General features: G+C 47.0%; 1 protein-coding gene across 2 annotated transcripts in view; it reads right to left on the bottom strand.

Moving 5' to 3' along the window:
- The window catches only part of CDC42 (cell division cycle 42), a 54,331-nt gene extending 50,781 nt beyond the window's left edge, over positions 1-3,550 (bottom strand). For both annotated transcript variants that reach the window (XM_086327593.1, XM_086327603.1), the window contains exon 1: positions 3,493-3,550. The gene's annotated coding sequence lies outside the window, so the exon portion shown is untranslated. The remainder of the gene's footprint in view (positions 1-3,492) is intronic.
- Between the last annotated feature and the right edge of the window lie 13,317 nt (positions 3,551-16,867).

Genomic DNA, 16,867 nt, shown 5'->3' with positions numbered 1-16,867 from the left:
CAATGTCCCATGGGCAACTAGTGAAGAGTTCTGACATCCAGGACTTATAACAGAAGTGAAGGCCAAAACAAGTAATGAAAATTGATTTGCTTTAGCAAAAATATTTTGGACTGAAGGGATGAGTAACTAAAAGTAGAAACGTAAGGGAAAAAACATAACATGACCAACAATTTTATGCCATTAAATTGAGGGAAAGAAGTCGCATAATTAAGCTATTTCAAAAAAGAAACTGGGGAAGGAAACACATTAAAGTCTGAATAATTTTTAGGAGAATAAAAACCAGTCATCAGGAAAGATTTTCTAAGCAACTATTAATTGTTCAGATAGTACACCTGCAGCAAATATAGGAGTAAACAGATGAATATGTTCAAGCAAAAGATTAGTAATCATCACTTCAATGAGCCCAAATATGCATATGGTTGACCAAGCACAAAAGTCATCTCAGGAAACAAAGTACATACGCCTGTAGAATATGCAGAAAGAGAAAATGTTAACCCTCCGACATCACATTCATTCATTTGACAAACATTTCTTGAGATACATCATGGTTTGCTACTATTCTAGGTGCCAGGGATCAGGGTGACCATACTAGGTCAAAAGTCCTGCCTTCACAGACTTACATTCTAGTGGGTGAAATTAATAGACTTGGAAGAGACTACCAAATATTGAAAACCTAGAATGCAACCTTTAATAGAAAATATATAGGTCTTTATGGGACAGAAGTTAACAAAATATCAACCCCCCTTCCCCCAGCAGAGGAAGCTCTGTGGCCTTAAGTGTTTCTCATTAAGCATTCCTTGTCCTCTCAAAACAGACCCTAAAACGATAAATGCATTTAAAATAAAAAGTACAATTTGACTTTTATTTCCAAGAATGGCTATAAATACTACTCCCAGACAGGCACAGTAAGTGAACCATTTTTAAAGTAACTAGAAATGCTTCTCTAATAAATCATAAAATTAAAAGTGGAAAAAGTACCCGAATAAAAAAAATCTTTAAGTTACAAAAAAGTCAAGATGTGGGTTTGGTGGGCTTTAAAAGAATCTCACTGATGTTTCATTTCAGCCCCTGACTACCTTAGGAGACAGTGGAGGACAGGGGAGCCTGGCCACAGGGTTACAAAGAGTGGGACACAACTTAGCAACTGAACCACCACCACCCTAGGCTGTAATACCTGCCTTGGGTGCCCCCAAAATTAAGTTCAACTGAGTACAGGTGTTATTATATACAAACATTTTAAGAGGTTGTGATACCTTTGGAGTCTTGAAAAAATTACTGAGAAAGAGCTCATTTTTAATACTCAATCACCAATCTCCTTGCCTCAGTATAAAAGCTGTGAAAATGAAAGTGAAGTCGCTCAGTCGTGTCAGACTCTTTGCCACCCCGTGGACTGTAGCCCACACCAGGCTCCTCGGTCCATGGGATTCTCCAGGCAAGAATACTGGAGTGAGTTGCCATTTCCTTCTCCAGGGGATCTTCCTGACCCATAAAAGCTGTAAATCCAAACTATTCTGCCATACTTTTAAAAGGGAAGACAATTGATATGTGTGTATTTAAAGCTCTTATGTACAGAAGAGTCGAGAAATATGGCAGGTAAGTACTTCAATTTTATATTCTTAAAAAGAGATACATTATGGCAAATGTATTTCAGAAGATCCAAGCTCCACACCTATATAATCATCTACCAACACCTACAAACTCCCAAAAGCTGCTTTAAATCGACCACTTCTATTAAGTGTTTAACAAGCAATCTGTTCTCTCTATAGAAACGAGAAACAATGAGAAAGTACTTGTTCCAACATGAACTACCCTTATAACAATGCATTACCCAATTGGGTCTCATTCGCTTTACAATGCTAATATTTTTCTGTGCTACTGTACCCTGTAGTCAGTGAAGGATATACAATTCAAGATGTGCCTAAGATTCTGAAGAATGAATACTGTGATCTCCAAAGTCTGAAAATGTTATTCACGTAAGGTGGTTTTTTTTTTTTTTTTTTTGGTTAAAAATCCAAAACTCATTTTAACAAAACTAACCAGTAAGCAAAGAACAGGTGTAAAATGACCTGATTCTCTTTTCACCATACCCTTGCCACAAAAGAGCACGTGAGTCGACTCAGGTACCTACTCTGAATCAATAAGACACACTTATTAAAGTTAAATAATCTAAGAATGTTATTTTGGAACAAAGAAAGGCTTCCACAAATAAATTAACTTCATTCCAATACAGTCAAAGGGATCTTTAAAGTTACTGCCCACGCCAAGTGGCTAAAGAAAAGTGTTGTCTTACGTTTTATTCCCCTGGCATTAAGATCATCTTGAGATTTTAAACCTCCCTGGCTTTCAGACGTGTATGAGACAGCCAGGATTTCAAAAGATCATCTCTGAATACCAGTAGTTGGGAAACAGGCAGGATATGCCACTGGGTGGACCCAACAGAGGCTACCAAATGCTGTCTTAATTTAGCGAGGCCCTGACTTGCAGGAGTTAAAAACTCTCACCCCTTATATTGCAATGACGTAATCTTCCCCACTGCATTTCTCTAGGACTTAAAGGGAAAGGGGGGGAGGGTGGGAAGCAAATGAACAAAGAAAAATTTCCCCCTCAAGAGAGGAATCAGGCAAAAAGCAGAACGACAGTTTCGGGAGGTGTTTAGGTTAACTCCCAGCAAGGGAAGCTTCAACTGAAGAGGCGGGGAGGGAGAAGAGTTGGGAGAAGCCAAACGGAAACGGTATTGGGAGGAACTCGACCTAAGGCAGGAATCAAGGAGACCAGAGAAGCGGCGACCGAGCCGCCCCCCAGCCCACCCTCCCGGCCCGGGACGAGGCGTCGGGCGGCCGCGCCGCAGAGCGAGGGAGGCGCGCGGCAGGGCCGAGCCCCTGCGGGCCGCCCGCTTCCCCGACCGCGCTCGCGATCCGCTCCCCTCCCCCGCCGCCGGCCGCAAAATGTCCGCGGCGAAGCAGGAAGTCGAAGCCGGGGCGCGCGCTGGGGGCCTGCCGGCCAGCCGGGGAGCCCCGGCCCCGCCAGCCCGCGGGCGTCTGGGAGAGGGTCTGCGGCCCTCGCCGCCCCGGCCCAGCCGCCCGCCCCGGCGAATGGGGGGGTGGGCGTCCGCGGGGCCGCGGGGGAGGGGAGCCGGGCGGCCGGGATGGGTGTGACCCTTTCCTTCCGCCGCTGCCCGGTGACAGCCTGGCCGCGCCCTCGCCCCGGCACCTCACGCCCCGGCCGCGCGCTCCGGGGCGAACCCGCGCCCCCCGCCGCCGCGGCCGCCGGGCCCTCCGCGACCCCCTCCCCTCAGGCCCCCTGACAGAACCCGGACCCGCGACGCGCGAGCCCGGCACCCCTCCCCCCGCGGCGCCCCGCGCCCGCCCCCCGGGGGTCCCAGAGCGGGAGGTCCCCGCGGACGGGGAGACGCCAGGGGCGGCGCGGCGGGGGCAAGGGGACAGTGTGAGGGGGGAGCCGCTCCCGCGGGGCAACCTCGGGCCCCACACTCACCTCAGCTCCTCCGCCGGGGCGTTGGCAGCACTGCGCGGGGTCTCCTCGGCTGCCGGACAGGGGCACGCGCCTGACGTCAGCACGCAGGCGACGCACGGTTGGGTTATCCGCGGAAATGGGAGGGGACGGGAGGCGAAAAGAGGCCGAGCGGTTCCGGGCGGGGCCTGAACTCCTCCCCCGCCTCCCGCCAGGCCCCTGGTTCGGGCCGCCTAACGCGCACGCGCGTCACCGCGGTCGCTAGTTGGTGGCTGCTCTCTGCACTTCTTTCTGCAGTTCTTTTCCTGGATTTGTAATTTATGCCACAAACGATCGCTTGCAAAGCGCTACCCCTAACATGTCTTTTGATCCTTGCATCCTTACAAAGCGTTAGCATCCCGATTTTGCAGAGAGAAGACAGTGGTTACTCAAATGGACAGTGACTTGCCCAAGACCACACTACAAGTGGGACGGCCTCCTGACTCCCCCTGGCCTGTGTTCAGTCCGCCTTAAACTGAGCGCCTAAGAATTGATGCTTTTGAACTGTGGTGTTGGAGAAGACTCTTGAGAGTCCCTTGGACTGCAAGGAGATCCAACCAGTCCATGCCAGTCCTGAAATCAGTCCTGAATATTCATTGGAAGGACTGATGCTGAAGCTGAAACTCCAATACTTTGGCCACCTGATGCGAAGAACTGACTCACTGGAAAAGACCATAGATTGAAGGCGGGAGGAGAAGGGGACGACAGAAGATGAGAAGGTTGAATGGCATCACTGACTCAATGGACATGAGTTTGAGTAAACTCTGGGAGTTGGTGATGGACAGAGAGGCCTGGCATGCTGCAGTCCATGGGGTCGCAAAGAGTCGGACACGACTGAGTGACTGAACTGAACTGGCTTAAGGGCTGAGGTCGCTTCTCATCTCTGTTTAGACCCTTCTGTCCCTCGCTCAAACCACATCTCTTGGTTTAGAGACTTCCTCCCCACCACCCGCGCTCACTGCCTCCTCTTCAGCCCTTCTGCTGGCTCTCAGCCTTTCAATGTCACCGACTTCCTGATCTTGCTATCCTCACAGCACCCGTTTATCATCTGTCTTCCTGGCTAGTGTGCAAACTTCAGGAGAATAGGAACCTTCCGTCTTGTTCAGATGTTTCCCAGTGTTCCAGGAAAATAGCTTATCTTAGTAATAGCTCCTTTGTTGATGACCACCAGTTAGTTGGCCAAGAAAAACATTTGTTTCCAATATATTTAATAGTTAAGAGTTTCTTTTGGACTTTTTAATTACACAAGAAAAATACATTTTTGAGTGTTTACTATAGGTGGCAGGAGGAGAAGGGGACAATAGAGGATGAGATGGTTGGATGGCATCACCGACTCAATGGACCTGAGTTTGAGTAAACTCTGGGAGTTGGTGATGGACAGGAGGCCTGGCGTGCTGCGGTTCATGGGGTTGCAAAGTTGGACACGATTAAGCGACTGAACTGAACTGGACAGGTTTGCATGTAATAGTAGCTAATGTAAAATTCACAACCACCCTAGAAGTTAAGAACTACTACCCCCACTTATTTTTTTTTTCAATCAGCCATAATCACATCTGGGATAAACTTCATAGGCTAGGATACTGCCACTGCACAAAGTTTACCCCCACTTACTGATGCATGAACAGAGGCTCAGATGTGTTAAGGGACTTACCCAAGGTCACCAAGCCAGGCAGTGGCAGAACTAGCACTTAAACCCAAGAGGCCAGTTGACCTACATACTACCTAATTGTAGATAGTATATAGGTAGTTGTAGGTAGTATGTTGGTAGTAGGTAGTACCTACATACTACCTAGCAGATTTATTAAAATGAAATCAGAAGATAAGCTTTAGCTGTTAGTCCTACCCCTAGTGATACCAACTATTAACATTTTGGTGTACACCTTTCCAGATATTCATAGATATATGTGTGTATTACTTTGGCTACCTCATGCGAAGAGTTGACTCATTGGAAAAGACTCTGATGCTGGGAGGGATTGGAGGCAAGAGGAGAAGAGGACGACAGAGGATGAGATGGCTGGATGGCATCATTGACTCGATGGACGTGAGTCTGAGTGAACTCCAGGAGTTGGTGATGGACAGGGAGGCCTGGCGTGCTGCGATTCATGGGGTCGCAAAGAGTCGGACACGACTGAGCGACTGATCTGATCTGATCTGATCTGATCTGATGTATATCTATGAATATATTGTATACACATTTATTGCACAAAAACAGATTGTACTCCGCATTTCTCTCTCAAAACTACATTGCAAACATCTTTCCATGTCAAGTAAAGCATCATATACTAAAAAATATAAAGTATTTTTTTAATGTGGACCGTTTTTAAAGTCTTTATTGAGTTGGTTACCATATTGCTTGTTTTATGTTTTGTTTTATTTTTTTTTTCTGCCTCAAGGTATGTAGGATCTTAACTCCCCAAAGTGAAAATGAAGTCGCTCAGTTGTGTCCGACTCTGCGAACGAATGGTCTGTAGCCTACCAGGCTCCTCAGTCCATGGGATTTTCCAGGCAAAAATACTGAAGTGGGTTGCCATTTCCTTCTCCAGGGGATCTTCCTGACCCAGTGATCGAACCTGGGTCTCCCTCATTGCAGGCAGACGCTTTACCCTCTGAGCCACCAGGGAAACCAACCCCCCAACCAGGGATCAAATCCACACCCCCTGCACTGGAAGGCCGAGGTCTAGACAACCAGGGAAGTCCCCACGCGTCATTTTTAAAGGCTGCATTTCATTATTCAGGCATTTCTATATTTATCCAATCAATCGCCTACTGTTGGAATTTAGGTTATTTTTGGTTACTGTAAATTTTTGACTGTTGGAAAAATGCATGAGCTTAGTTTCTTAAACTGGAAGGAAAACTGGTTGTTTTCTCCCTCCGCCAAGACCAGTTGGCAGTGACTTTTCCTCCATCCCGTCTCACAGTTCCCATCAGTGTCCCCAGACAATGTCTGCCCTTTCCATCAGCAGCAAAATCCTGATGGGGTGTCACCCAGCCCACTCGATTTTTCCTGCCTTTATCCTGAGGACAAGAACTCACTTAGCACTTTGTCTGTTATGTTGTCAGGGCTTTGTCAGAAGAACCTTCCCAACATTTACATCGCCCCAAAGGCAACAGTGGAGAAGGCAATGGCACCCCACTCCAGTACTCTTGCCTGGAAAATCCCATGGACGGAGGAGCCTGGTGGGCTGCAGCCCATGGGGTCACTAAGTCGGACAAGACTGAGTGACTTCACTTATCACTTTCCTGCATTGGAGAAGGAAATGGCAACCCACTCCAGTGTTCTAGCCTGGAGAATCCCAGGGACGGGGGAGCCTGGTGGGCTGCCATCTATGGGGTGGCACAGAGTCGGACAGGACTGAAGCGATTTAGCAGCAGGAGCAGCAAAGGCAACAGTGTTACTATTTGACCCAGTCTAGCCCTTCCCTTGCTATCAGCCCAGACCTCCACCTCCTGGTGGCCCCTCCCCACTGCCTCACTGGCGGCAGCTGCTTCACCTTTGCAGGAGGGCCAGCCTGTGGGTTTCCACTTCTCCTTCCCCTGTGATTACCAGCCCAGTGTCTATTCCTTCTTCCTCTAGTAACAGCATTTCCATTTCTCCTGGGCAGCTCTTCCCCCAGTTCTCAACCCCTGTGGCTTGAGAGGAAATGAGTCTCTCCTCAAGTTGCAGGGCTAGACACGTGGCCCATGCTTGGCCTATCAGAGCATTTTAGAGGGCCCTCTGGCCACAGCATGCCAGCAGTGGGCACGTGACACAATGAGAGCCAGGAGAGCCGATTCCGGGCCTTTGGTCAGAACTTTCCAGTTGAATGAATCCATCTTCTGAGAGCAGCATGGAATCACGGCACTGCTGGCAGCCCTCTTCTCACCGTCAGGCGAGCGACGGCCTGAGAATGAGACCCAGACAGAGGGGAGAACAGAGCAGAGAGACAGAACAGTGAAACCAAGTCTCAGGAGCATGACTGAGCCCTTGGATCCAGTCTTGCTTCAATTTGCAATCACATTAGCCAATAAATTCCCTCTGCTGCCTGGGCCAGGTGGAGTAGGTTTCTGTTACTTGCAACTTCAAGGCTCTTGATGCACCATCACTCTGACACTCCTGACCCCGGTGTCTGCCCCTTGTGGTACTTGCCACCACCCTCTATGTAGATGATTCCCAAATCTCTACCCTCTCTAACCCCTTCTCACCCCCTTTTCCAAATTTCCAGCTACTCACAAATCTCATCAGCACCACAGAAATCATCTTCCAGTTCCCCCGTGCTTCAGGTTCTGCAGTGCCTAGATCGGCTTCGGGTCCCTGAACCTTCATACATCCAGGGATCCCAAACTTTTTTGCATTGTAGATCCTATGCCCACAAATTAATACCCAGCTTCTAGAGGTTTCCTTTAAGAATCTCTCTTTTAGGACTTCCCTGATGGTTCAGTGGTTAAGATTCTGTGCTTCCACTGCAAAGGGCGCTGGATCAGTCCTTGGTCAAGAAACTAAGATCCCACATGCCATGTGGTGCAGCTAAAAAATTTAAGAAATCAAAAAGAAGCTCTGTTTGAATTCATTTTATACAGCACAGCCTTCATCTTCCTAGGTGTTAGTTCTGATTAAGACACTGCCCAGTTCAGGAAATCCCAGTGCTTTCTTCTCTGTCTTCAAAATAAAATTCTAAGTCCTTTAGCCAGGTATTCTCTGTCCCCCATAATCAGGCACCAACTTGCCTTTCCGAAGTTATTTCCCCTTCCCTTCTGTATTAGTTCTACAGAGGAACAGAACCAATAGGAGATTTGATGGATGGATAGATGGATCTACATCTATTTATTAATATATTTGTATGTATCTATATTTCCAATTCTACCTAAAGAGATTTATTATAAGGAATTGATTCACACGATTATGGAGGCTGGTACGCCCCAAGATCTGCAAGGTGAGTTGGCAAGTAGAGATGCAGGAACTGGTACAGTTCCCATCCAAGTCTGATGGCCTGAGAACCAGAAGAGCCAATGTTTCCATTGCAGTCCAATAGCCAGCCTCTCAAGACCCAAGAAAAGTCAACATTTCAGTTTGAGTCCAAAGCCAGGACTTACTTCTTCCTTACTCAAGGGAGGGTTAGCCTTTTTGCTCAGACCTTCAACTGGTTGGATGAGGCCCACCACATCAGGGAGGGCAATCTGCTTTACTCAAATGTTAATATCATCCAGAAACTCTCACAGACACATCCAAAATAATGTTTGACCAAATATCTCAGCACCGCACGGCCCAGTCAAGTTGACATATAAAATTAACCATCACAGCTTTCATTCCACCCCCTTATGCTGCAGTTAGAGTAAGTTACTTAGTACTGTGCACGCAGGTACCATGATTTCTGGTCTCTATGTCCTGCTAATGCTGTTCCACTTACCAACAACACCCATCCTGTTCATCTCTCCTACCTCTCAAGTCCCACTCTCCTTCCCATTCTGAACTGCTCCTTTTGCCAACATGGACCTTGTGTCCTTTCCCACTTCTGTAACTAGGCAGATTCAGTGGTTCCCTTCTTAGTCTGGCAAACTCTTGTTCTTTTCTTCAAGGACTAACCTAGATCTCAGCTGTGAATGCTTCCCTGACAACTCCACACAACCAATTATTCCTATTATGCTCTATTTAAAGCATGCCATATTTGTATCTGCTAAAATGCCATTCGGCCATGAGCAGGCAGGGACCTTAACGTATTCATTTTTGTTTCCTTTTACCTAATTTCCTGGCACTCTGCCGACCTTCAGAAATGTTTGATAAACAATGCATGAATGAGCGTCATCCACCTCTTCCATGAGGCTTGCTCTGGCCCCTGCTACCCAAAGTGGTCCCTGCCTCTTCTAAATTCCCGCAGCTCTTATCTGAGGATTTCCCCAGGCCTCACCCTGTTCTGTCGTGCTTATCCACACTTTCCCTGCCTGACTGTAAGCTCCCAGGTGCAGGATCAGTTTGGGGTGCATCTTATGCCCCTGAGAGTGCTCTTCAGGAGCTTCAGATGTGGTGAGCACTCAAACACTGGTTGAATGAGAGAAGCCTCAACACCACTTTCCCTGACAAATACCGAAGCCTCCAATCCGCTACCATCTCCCCAGAGCCTGTCAAGATTCACTGGAGAAGGATCTATATTAAAGAGGCTCTCCTTTGCATTCCTCAGCCTTAGGATTTACGTGAGAAAGTCCTAATTTAAGACTCTCCGTGTGATTCATAGGTTATAAAACTATTAGGAAAATCAAGGAAGTGATTATTGCAAAAATCCAGCTACTGGCTGCCTCTAACTGAGATAGTAATCTGGAAAGGATCGGGGTGTGCTGGGCTTGGGGGATGATGTTGACAATGCTCTGGTTCATGACCTGGGTGATGATTACTTGGATATTTGCTTTATACGTATTCATTGTACTGTATACTTGTTTTCTGTGCTTTTTCTCACGTTTAATATTTCATAAAAATTAAAATTAGAAATAATTAAATAAAACAAACTCTCACTGTTGTTACTAGAAGGTTGATGTTGTTGTACAAATTCCTATTATGGAAGGATTTCCCCAGTGGTCCAGTGGCTAAGACTCCGCACTTCCAACGCAGGAGGCAAAAGTTCGATCCCTGGGCGGGGGACTAGATCCCACATGGCGCAACTGGAGCCCGCATGCTGCAGGGAAGACCTGGTGCAGCCAAGTAAATAAATAAATTCCTATCACTGAGACTCAGACCTTTCCTTCCATTCTGGTTCGCTGACCGGTCTTTCCTTCCTCAGGCTGGTCGCGGCCCCAGGCCCTGCCGGCAGCCCCACTTTATTGCTGGGACTGACGCACCTTAAGGGGCCAGAGCTGCCGCAGCAGCAGGCACCTCCAAGGGCCACCACCCTCCTCCCACCCTTTATGCGGTCCCCCCGCTGCTCAGCCTCTCTCCTCCACTTTGTGCCACATCCTTACGCTTGTCCAGGGACCTGGACCCCTCTTGGAGTCAGAGAAAGGAGAGAAACTGACCGAACCTGTTTCCTACCTGCCTTTTCTCTAACTGGCCCAGGCTTGCCACCCTCATCTCTGTTACACATCTCTGGTGAAGATATTCTGGGTCACTGAAGAAGAGTGGATGAGATGGGATAGGGAAGAGAAGAATCTGTCAACACCTGAGCATCTCCTTCCCCATCTGGTCGGTTTTGGTAAGAGCTCAGAAGCATACGGCACAAAGATGAGATTTTAACTTGAAAATGATCCAAGAATTGCTTGTGCGGCCTAACTGGTCATGGGCACATTGCTACCCGTATTCAGCAAGTAGTCGTGTCCATTAGGTACCAGGTACCTTGGCGGCAAAGGTGAACACCGTCCCCCCACTTAACTTCAGTAGCTTCTCCTGGCTCCTGCCCATCCTCTGGCCTTCTACGGACCACGCATGCACTCACTGGGCTCCAGCTATGTTGCGTCTTTGTTGTTCCTCAGACACATCTGAGCTTCCTGTGAAACCCTCTGAAGCTTGCACTTGCTACTCTCGCTCCTGCTCTGCATGTACCTGCTCCGTTCCAATCTCGCCTCTTCAAGACCTCCTCCCTTCCCCCCGCCCTGCAGCTTCAGTGGCACCTCACACCCACTCTCACACCACACGGTTTGACTTCCTTCCTAGAGCTGACCACTATCCAGAATGGTCTCACCTCTTTATTTTTCTTGTAGTCCGTCTCTTCCCATTAAAAAGTAAATGCAAAGATTTCCTTCACCACTGTACCCTCAGCGCTAGAATGCAGGACATACTCATAAATGACTGTTGCAGAAAACACCGTGAATGAAGATACAATTCCCACTTAAAGAACTAAGGTCACACAGTGGAACAAGCAACAATCAAGGTAAGTGTTAAGATGGGCGGCATACAAGAATCTGCAGACACAAGAAGAGTATTCACAATAGTTATATGTAATATTTACCAAGTATTTCCTAAGTTCCAGCTATTGTTCTAAATATTTAATATGTATTACCTCACTTGAAATTCATAAGAACTCTAGAAACCATGATCTTCAACAGAAGTGAGGAGTGAAGAGGTCAGTAACCCGTGGCCAAAATCATGCAGCCGGTAGATGGAAGCTCTGGGATTCAAATCCAGAGCTGACCACAGACTTCCCAAAGGAGGGAGATTTGCTCTGAGTCTAGAGGACTTGCACAGACTGGTCAGGCCAGGATAGGGCGTATCAACAGAACAGAAGCTTCCTGGCAAAAAGAACAGGCGTGTCCAGGTTCACAGGCACAGAAAAGCAGGATGCTCAGGGGACAGACAAATTATAGAGACATGATGTCGAATGTGAGAAACCAGACACAAAAGAGTATACACTGTCTTTGCCCACTAGCTTCAGCAACACTGCTCCAGGGCAATAGAAAGCATAACAGTTACCTTTCAGGGGGTTGATAACTAGAGAACAGCATGAGGGAGACTTCCAGGGGAGCTGGTTAAATCCTGTGTCTTCATCTGGAAGGTGGTGAGAGGAGTATGCACACTTTGGATAAATTCATTGAGTCATGCAATTAAGATCTGTGTGTTTTACAGGATGCCTGTTATATCTAAATCTTAAAAATTAAAGGTCACGACACACTAGCATTGGCCTATAAACTAACACACTTGTGCTTTTTTTTTTTAAAGAAGTGTAGGCTTTTTTCAACGCTGAAGTTTAATGCCTGAGGATAAGATAAGAAATGAGGAGAGGGATGGGGAGGAGTGAAAAGATAAAAACAGAATTTTAGGTAGAGAAATGAGGAATGCAGAGATGGAGCTGTTTGAGAAATGGGCTCAGGAGGAAGGAAAAGATCAAAGAGACAGCTGAGAAGGAATCACTCGATGAACCTTCCCTTTACCAAGTAGATTCAGCTACGATATAGGCTAGCATAGAACATAGCATATACAGAATGTCTCTGTGCCATGCGAGGGCGACCCTAGCTGGGAATATGAAACAAGACAGGTGTGGGAACTGGACCTCAGAGAGGTGACAAGACTTGTCTGAGATCACACACCTTGAAAGGGCGGGAGTTACCTTTGCTAGGAACATCCCATTTGTGCTAAGACAGGGCTCCAAAACACTTAGCTCTGGCCCCCGAGTGAAGGCGGAGCTTTGGCCCAGAGGAAGTGAACGGGAGGCCCTGGCTGCTTTGGTGGTGGTGGTGGCTTCCTGCCCAGAAGACACACCCAGCTTCAAAATCACTATTCTGGGCAGTCAGCTTGTTGCTAGGCACCCAGAGGACCCTGGAGCTTTCAAACAGAGCCAGCCAAGGGCTGTTTTAACTTCACCTCACTGCAACATCAGGTGCAAAACGGAGAGGGAAGCCAGCCACCCCAGTGAAGACTGAGTGAAACCTTCCTCTTTTCTTCAGGGGTTTATTTTCACCATCATCTCCATTTTAAACAGGGACAATAATAATCTCCAATTAAACAATTTAATCTCCAACTAAACAGGAATCAATAATCTCACTCCCTTGTTTCCCATGAATTCCAGTCATTTGTGTTCACTAAGAAGGAAGCACTTTAAATTAGGCAGCAACCATGTGTCTTCTACAAAATGAACTATTTCCAGAGGACGTCATGTGCAGGTCGTGTGTTGGAGGCCAAGAACAGATTCCCTCTACGTGGGGTTCACAATCCGCTGGGGATACAAACTAGACACTGCATGTGATCCTGGGCACAGGCCTTGGCATAGCAGGTACACAGTGCATATTGCTGAATGAGCAGGGATGCAGAACTAAAGGGAAGGTGTTACAGGAGCTCACAAGAGGGATTCAAATGCTGACTCCAGGCAGAAAGCAAAGAAGGCTTCGTGAAGGTGACCATGGCTACCTGCGTCATAAACAATGAACGGGAGTAGGCTGGCAAAGACGGGGGAGGCAGAGGGTGGGACATTTCAGGCCAAGGGAAAATGGCCAATAAATGCATGGTGGTGGGTGGAAAATGTTTAGCAAAATAGTCAACTCATTGTCAAGAGCGTTGTAGTGAGCTGCCTTTGGAGACTGACCACACGGGGTGCTCTGAGGAAGGCCAGATGCGCTTGAATTCTCACCACCACGAGTGGGGGACTCTGCCCCCGCCAGCCCCTGGAGTTGGCCTCCTTTCCAGCAACCAGGGCCTGGCACCCACTCACTGCTCAGGGTGTAGTTGCCCAACAGATGACACATTTTTCCATGGCTCCAGCCAGTTGCTAGGAATCTCATATTACTTTGTGGTCCGTACACTGCTTTTCACCCACAGCCATCTGGCAGGAGCACTTTTCAGTGACTAGATGAAACTGTGGAACTGGAGTCAAAATAATCACTGAGGGCAAGTCAGACACGAGACATGTTAGAAATGCTCCCCTCCAGCTCCTCTACACTGTCCCTCCTCTTGCCCCATCATTCGCAGAATTCAAAGCATTCTTGGACGTCCCTGGTGGTCTGGCGGTTAAGAATCCGCCTACCTATGCGGGGAACGCTGGTTTGATCCCTGATCCAGGAAGATTCCACCTTCCCTTGGAGCAACTAAGCCCGTGCGCCGTAACTACTGAGCCTGTGCACCGAGGGCCTGTGCTCTGCAAAGCGAAGCCACGGCGATGAAAAGTCGGCACCTCAACGAAGAGCAACCCCTGCTTGCTACAACTAGAGCAAGGCCACAGGCAGCAACGAAGACCCAGAGCAGCCAACAGATAAACATTAGAAATGAACAGGGTTCTTTAGAATTGGCATCTAGATCGACTGCAGAAATGACAGTGACTGGCAGTGGTGAGAACTACTCTACGGGGTGGAGAAAGCATGGGAACCACCTCTGGAGGAGTGGCACTAGAGACGGGGAGTGACTGTCTTCCCAAATCTCCACAGGGCCCGTGAAATCCTTGGTTTATTTTTTAGTAACCAGGCAGCGTGACCTCTTGGCAAGGGCATGGGACTAGGGCCAGACGGAATGGAGATCAACTCGAGCTTCTCCTCTTACTGGATTTGTTTGGGGTAAGGATTTGCATCTACAAGTTCACGTCCATGAAAAAGTGTTGGTACTAACAGGTTGCTGGGAGATACTGCTGGGCATTTTACCAGTTTCGGTTTGAGTTCTGGCTAACTTACCTCTGTAAGCCTCACTTGTGCTTTGGAGGTTCACCTCCGTATCTAAACCCCCTACCTTGCATTTTTTACTGAAAGTGTAAGGCTAGGTATTAGCCATACAGAATACTATGCAACTGCTAAAAAAATTTTTAATAAACCTTTTTATGTTGATACCAAAAGACTGCTAAGGCTTACTGTGCAAGAAAAATATATTAAACATTCATAATGTATTTTGTGTAAATAAAAAAGGATTTCTCTGGCAATTCGGCAGTCCAGTGGCTAAGACTCTGTACCTCCACTGCAGGAGCCATGGGTTCAATCCCTGGTCGGGGAACTAAGATCCCATATGCCACACAGCATGGTCAAAAAAAAAAGGCAGGGTGATATATGCCTATGTGGGCACATACATGTCTATCTGCAAAACTGTTAATGTGAAGACAGCCTTTACATTTTCCTCTTATATCCTTGGACTTTTCTATACACATGCAAATTAATTTTTTTTTACACCAACTGTATACTTAATCTCTATTATTATTACATCAACTCCACCTCAGATTGTCAGGCATTAGATCCTGAAGGCTGGGAACTCCTTGGGTAGAGGGCAAAGCAGATGCCAACCCTGCTTTCACAGAGCTTACCATTTTATGGGGAGGCAGAAAGAGGAGACTGGCAGGCAGCACAGGACGCAACTGTATAACGTTAAAAATGTCAACAGGAGTTACCTAGGAAGTGAGAGTATGGACCAGGCTTGTTTTTTTCATACTTTTTGTCAAATGAATCTAAGACATGTTATTTTAGATTGGGCTTTCTGTGTGGTTCAGCTGGTAAAGAATCCGCCTGCAATGCAAGAGACCTGGGTTCAATCCCTGGGTTGGGAAGATCCCCTGGAGAAGGGAAAGGCTACCCACTCCAGTATTGTGGCCTGGAAAATTCCATGGACTGTGTAGTCCACGGGGTCGCAAAAAGTGGGACACAACTGAGCGACTTTCACTTTCAAGATAAAGATGAAAAAAGCCAAAGAAATACCTCACACACAGGAGAGTGCTTTACAATTATCCTCCAATAGAAAATTTGAAGCGAAAAAAAAAAAGGAACCATAAAGCCCAGTAACACCAGTCTTCCAACAGCTTCTCAATCCAACGTTAAGCTTAAGAGACCGTGGACCAAAGTATAATCTGGGACATGTCTGGATGAAGTCTCTTACCAAAAGTCAGTGGTTCTCAACCAGGGGCAAAGGAGACATTTTTGGTTGTCACACCTAGCTTGTGTTAATCTAGTGAGCAGAGGATAAAGATGCTGTTAAATACCCTAGAATCCACAGGACAAGCCCCCACAAAAAGGAATTACCTGGACCCAAATTGCCAAGGTTGAAAAATCTGTGCTAAGGGATTCAGGAAATCTCAGCTGTTTTAAAATGCCACAGATGAAAACATTTCAGTCCACTTGTAACTCTGGTCCTTTACTTGCATCCTAAATTCTAGGCTATCAAAGCATCTGAGAAACTGGAGCAGGTCAGGAAATTCTTTAACACCAGGAGTTCCTAATCCCTGCAGACTAAAGGAAATACCTTCGGAATGTTTTGAGCAAATGGAGTACTGAAGATACTACGACAGTATCACTGTTACTCCATTGCCAACGTTAAATTTTACTTAAGAGAGCTTAACCCAGTCAACGAAAGTTATTTCCCAAATACTGTACTGTACGCCCTCCCATTCCCATTGTAAAGGCCTTTACAAAAGGTGTCCCTTCTGTCCAGTGATCTGACTCCTACTGAAGTTCAATAAAAATGTCACTTCCCTGACTCAGCTATTTCTTCTTTAAAAAAAAAAAAAAAAAAAAACCCACAAAATGTGTTTTCTTAGTGCTGACTCAAAATCGTATGCCAAAAAAGACTAGTTTTACTCCAGCATTTCTAACAATGTATTTTGATGGCTTCTTCCTCTCCTTAGAAACAACACATTTCCTTAAAGTTGGGCTTTATATTTTTAATTTATGGCTGCACTGGGGTTCCATTGCTTTGAGGGCCTTCTCTAGCTGTGGCAAGTGAGGGCTGCTCTTTACTGCTGTGCAGATTTCTTTGCAGTGGCTTCTCGTGTTGCAGAGCACAGGCTCTAGAGCATATAGGTTTCAGCAGTTGCAGCACATGAGCTCAGCAGTTAAGACACAGGGGCTTAGTTGCTCTCAGGTATGTGGGATCTTCTCCGATCAGGGATCGAACTGCACTGGCAGGCAGATTCCTATTCACTGTGCCACCAGGCGATTCCCTGAAATTGGGTTTTATATTTGTGTGTGCTCAGTCATTTCTGACTCTTTGCAACCCTATCGACTGTAG

The sequence above is a fragment of the Bos grunniens genome, chromosome 2, assembly GCF_055505025.1.
Source record: "Bos grunniens cultivar Pamir isolate PY7600 chromosome 2, Bosgru_T2T1.0, whole genome shotgun sequence".
NCBI classification, from domain to species: Eukaryota; Metazoa; Chordata; class Mammalia; order Artiodactyla; family Bovidae; genus Bos; species Bos grunniens.
Note: the sequence above shows the minus strand (reverse complement) of the source record. Positions and strands in the feature narration are given on the sequence as shown.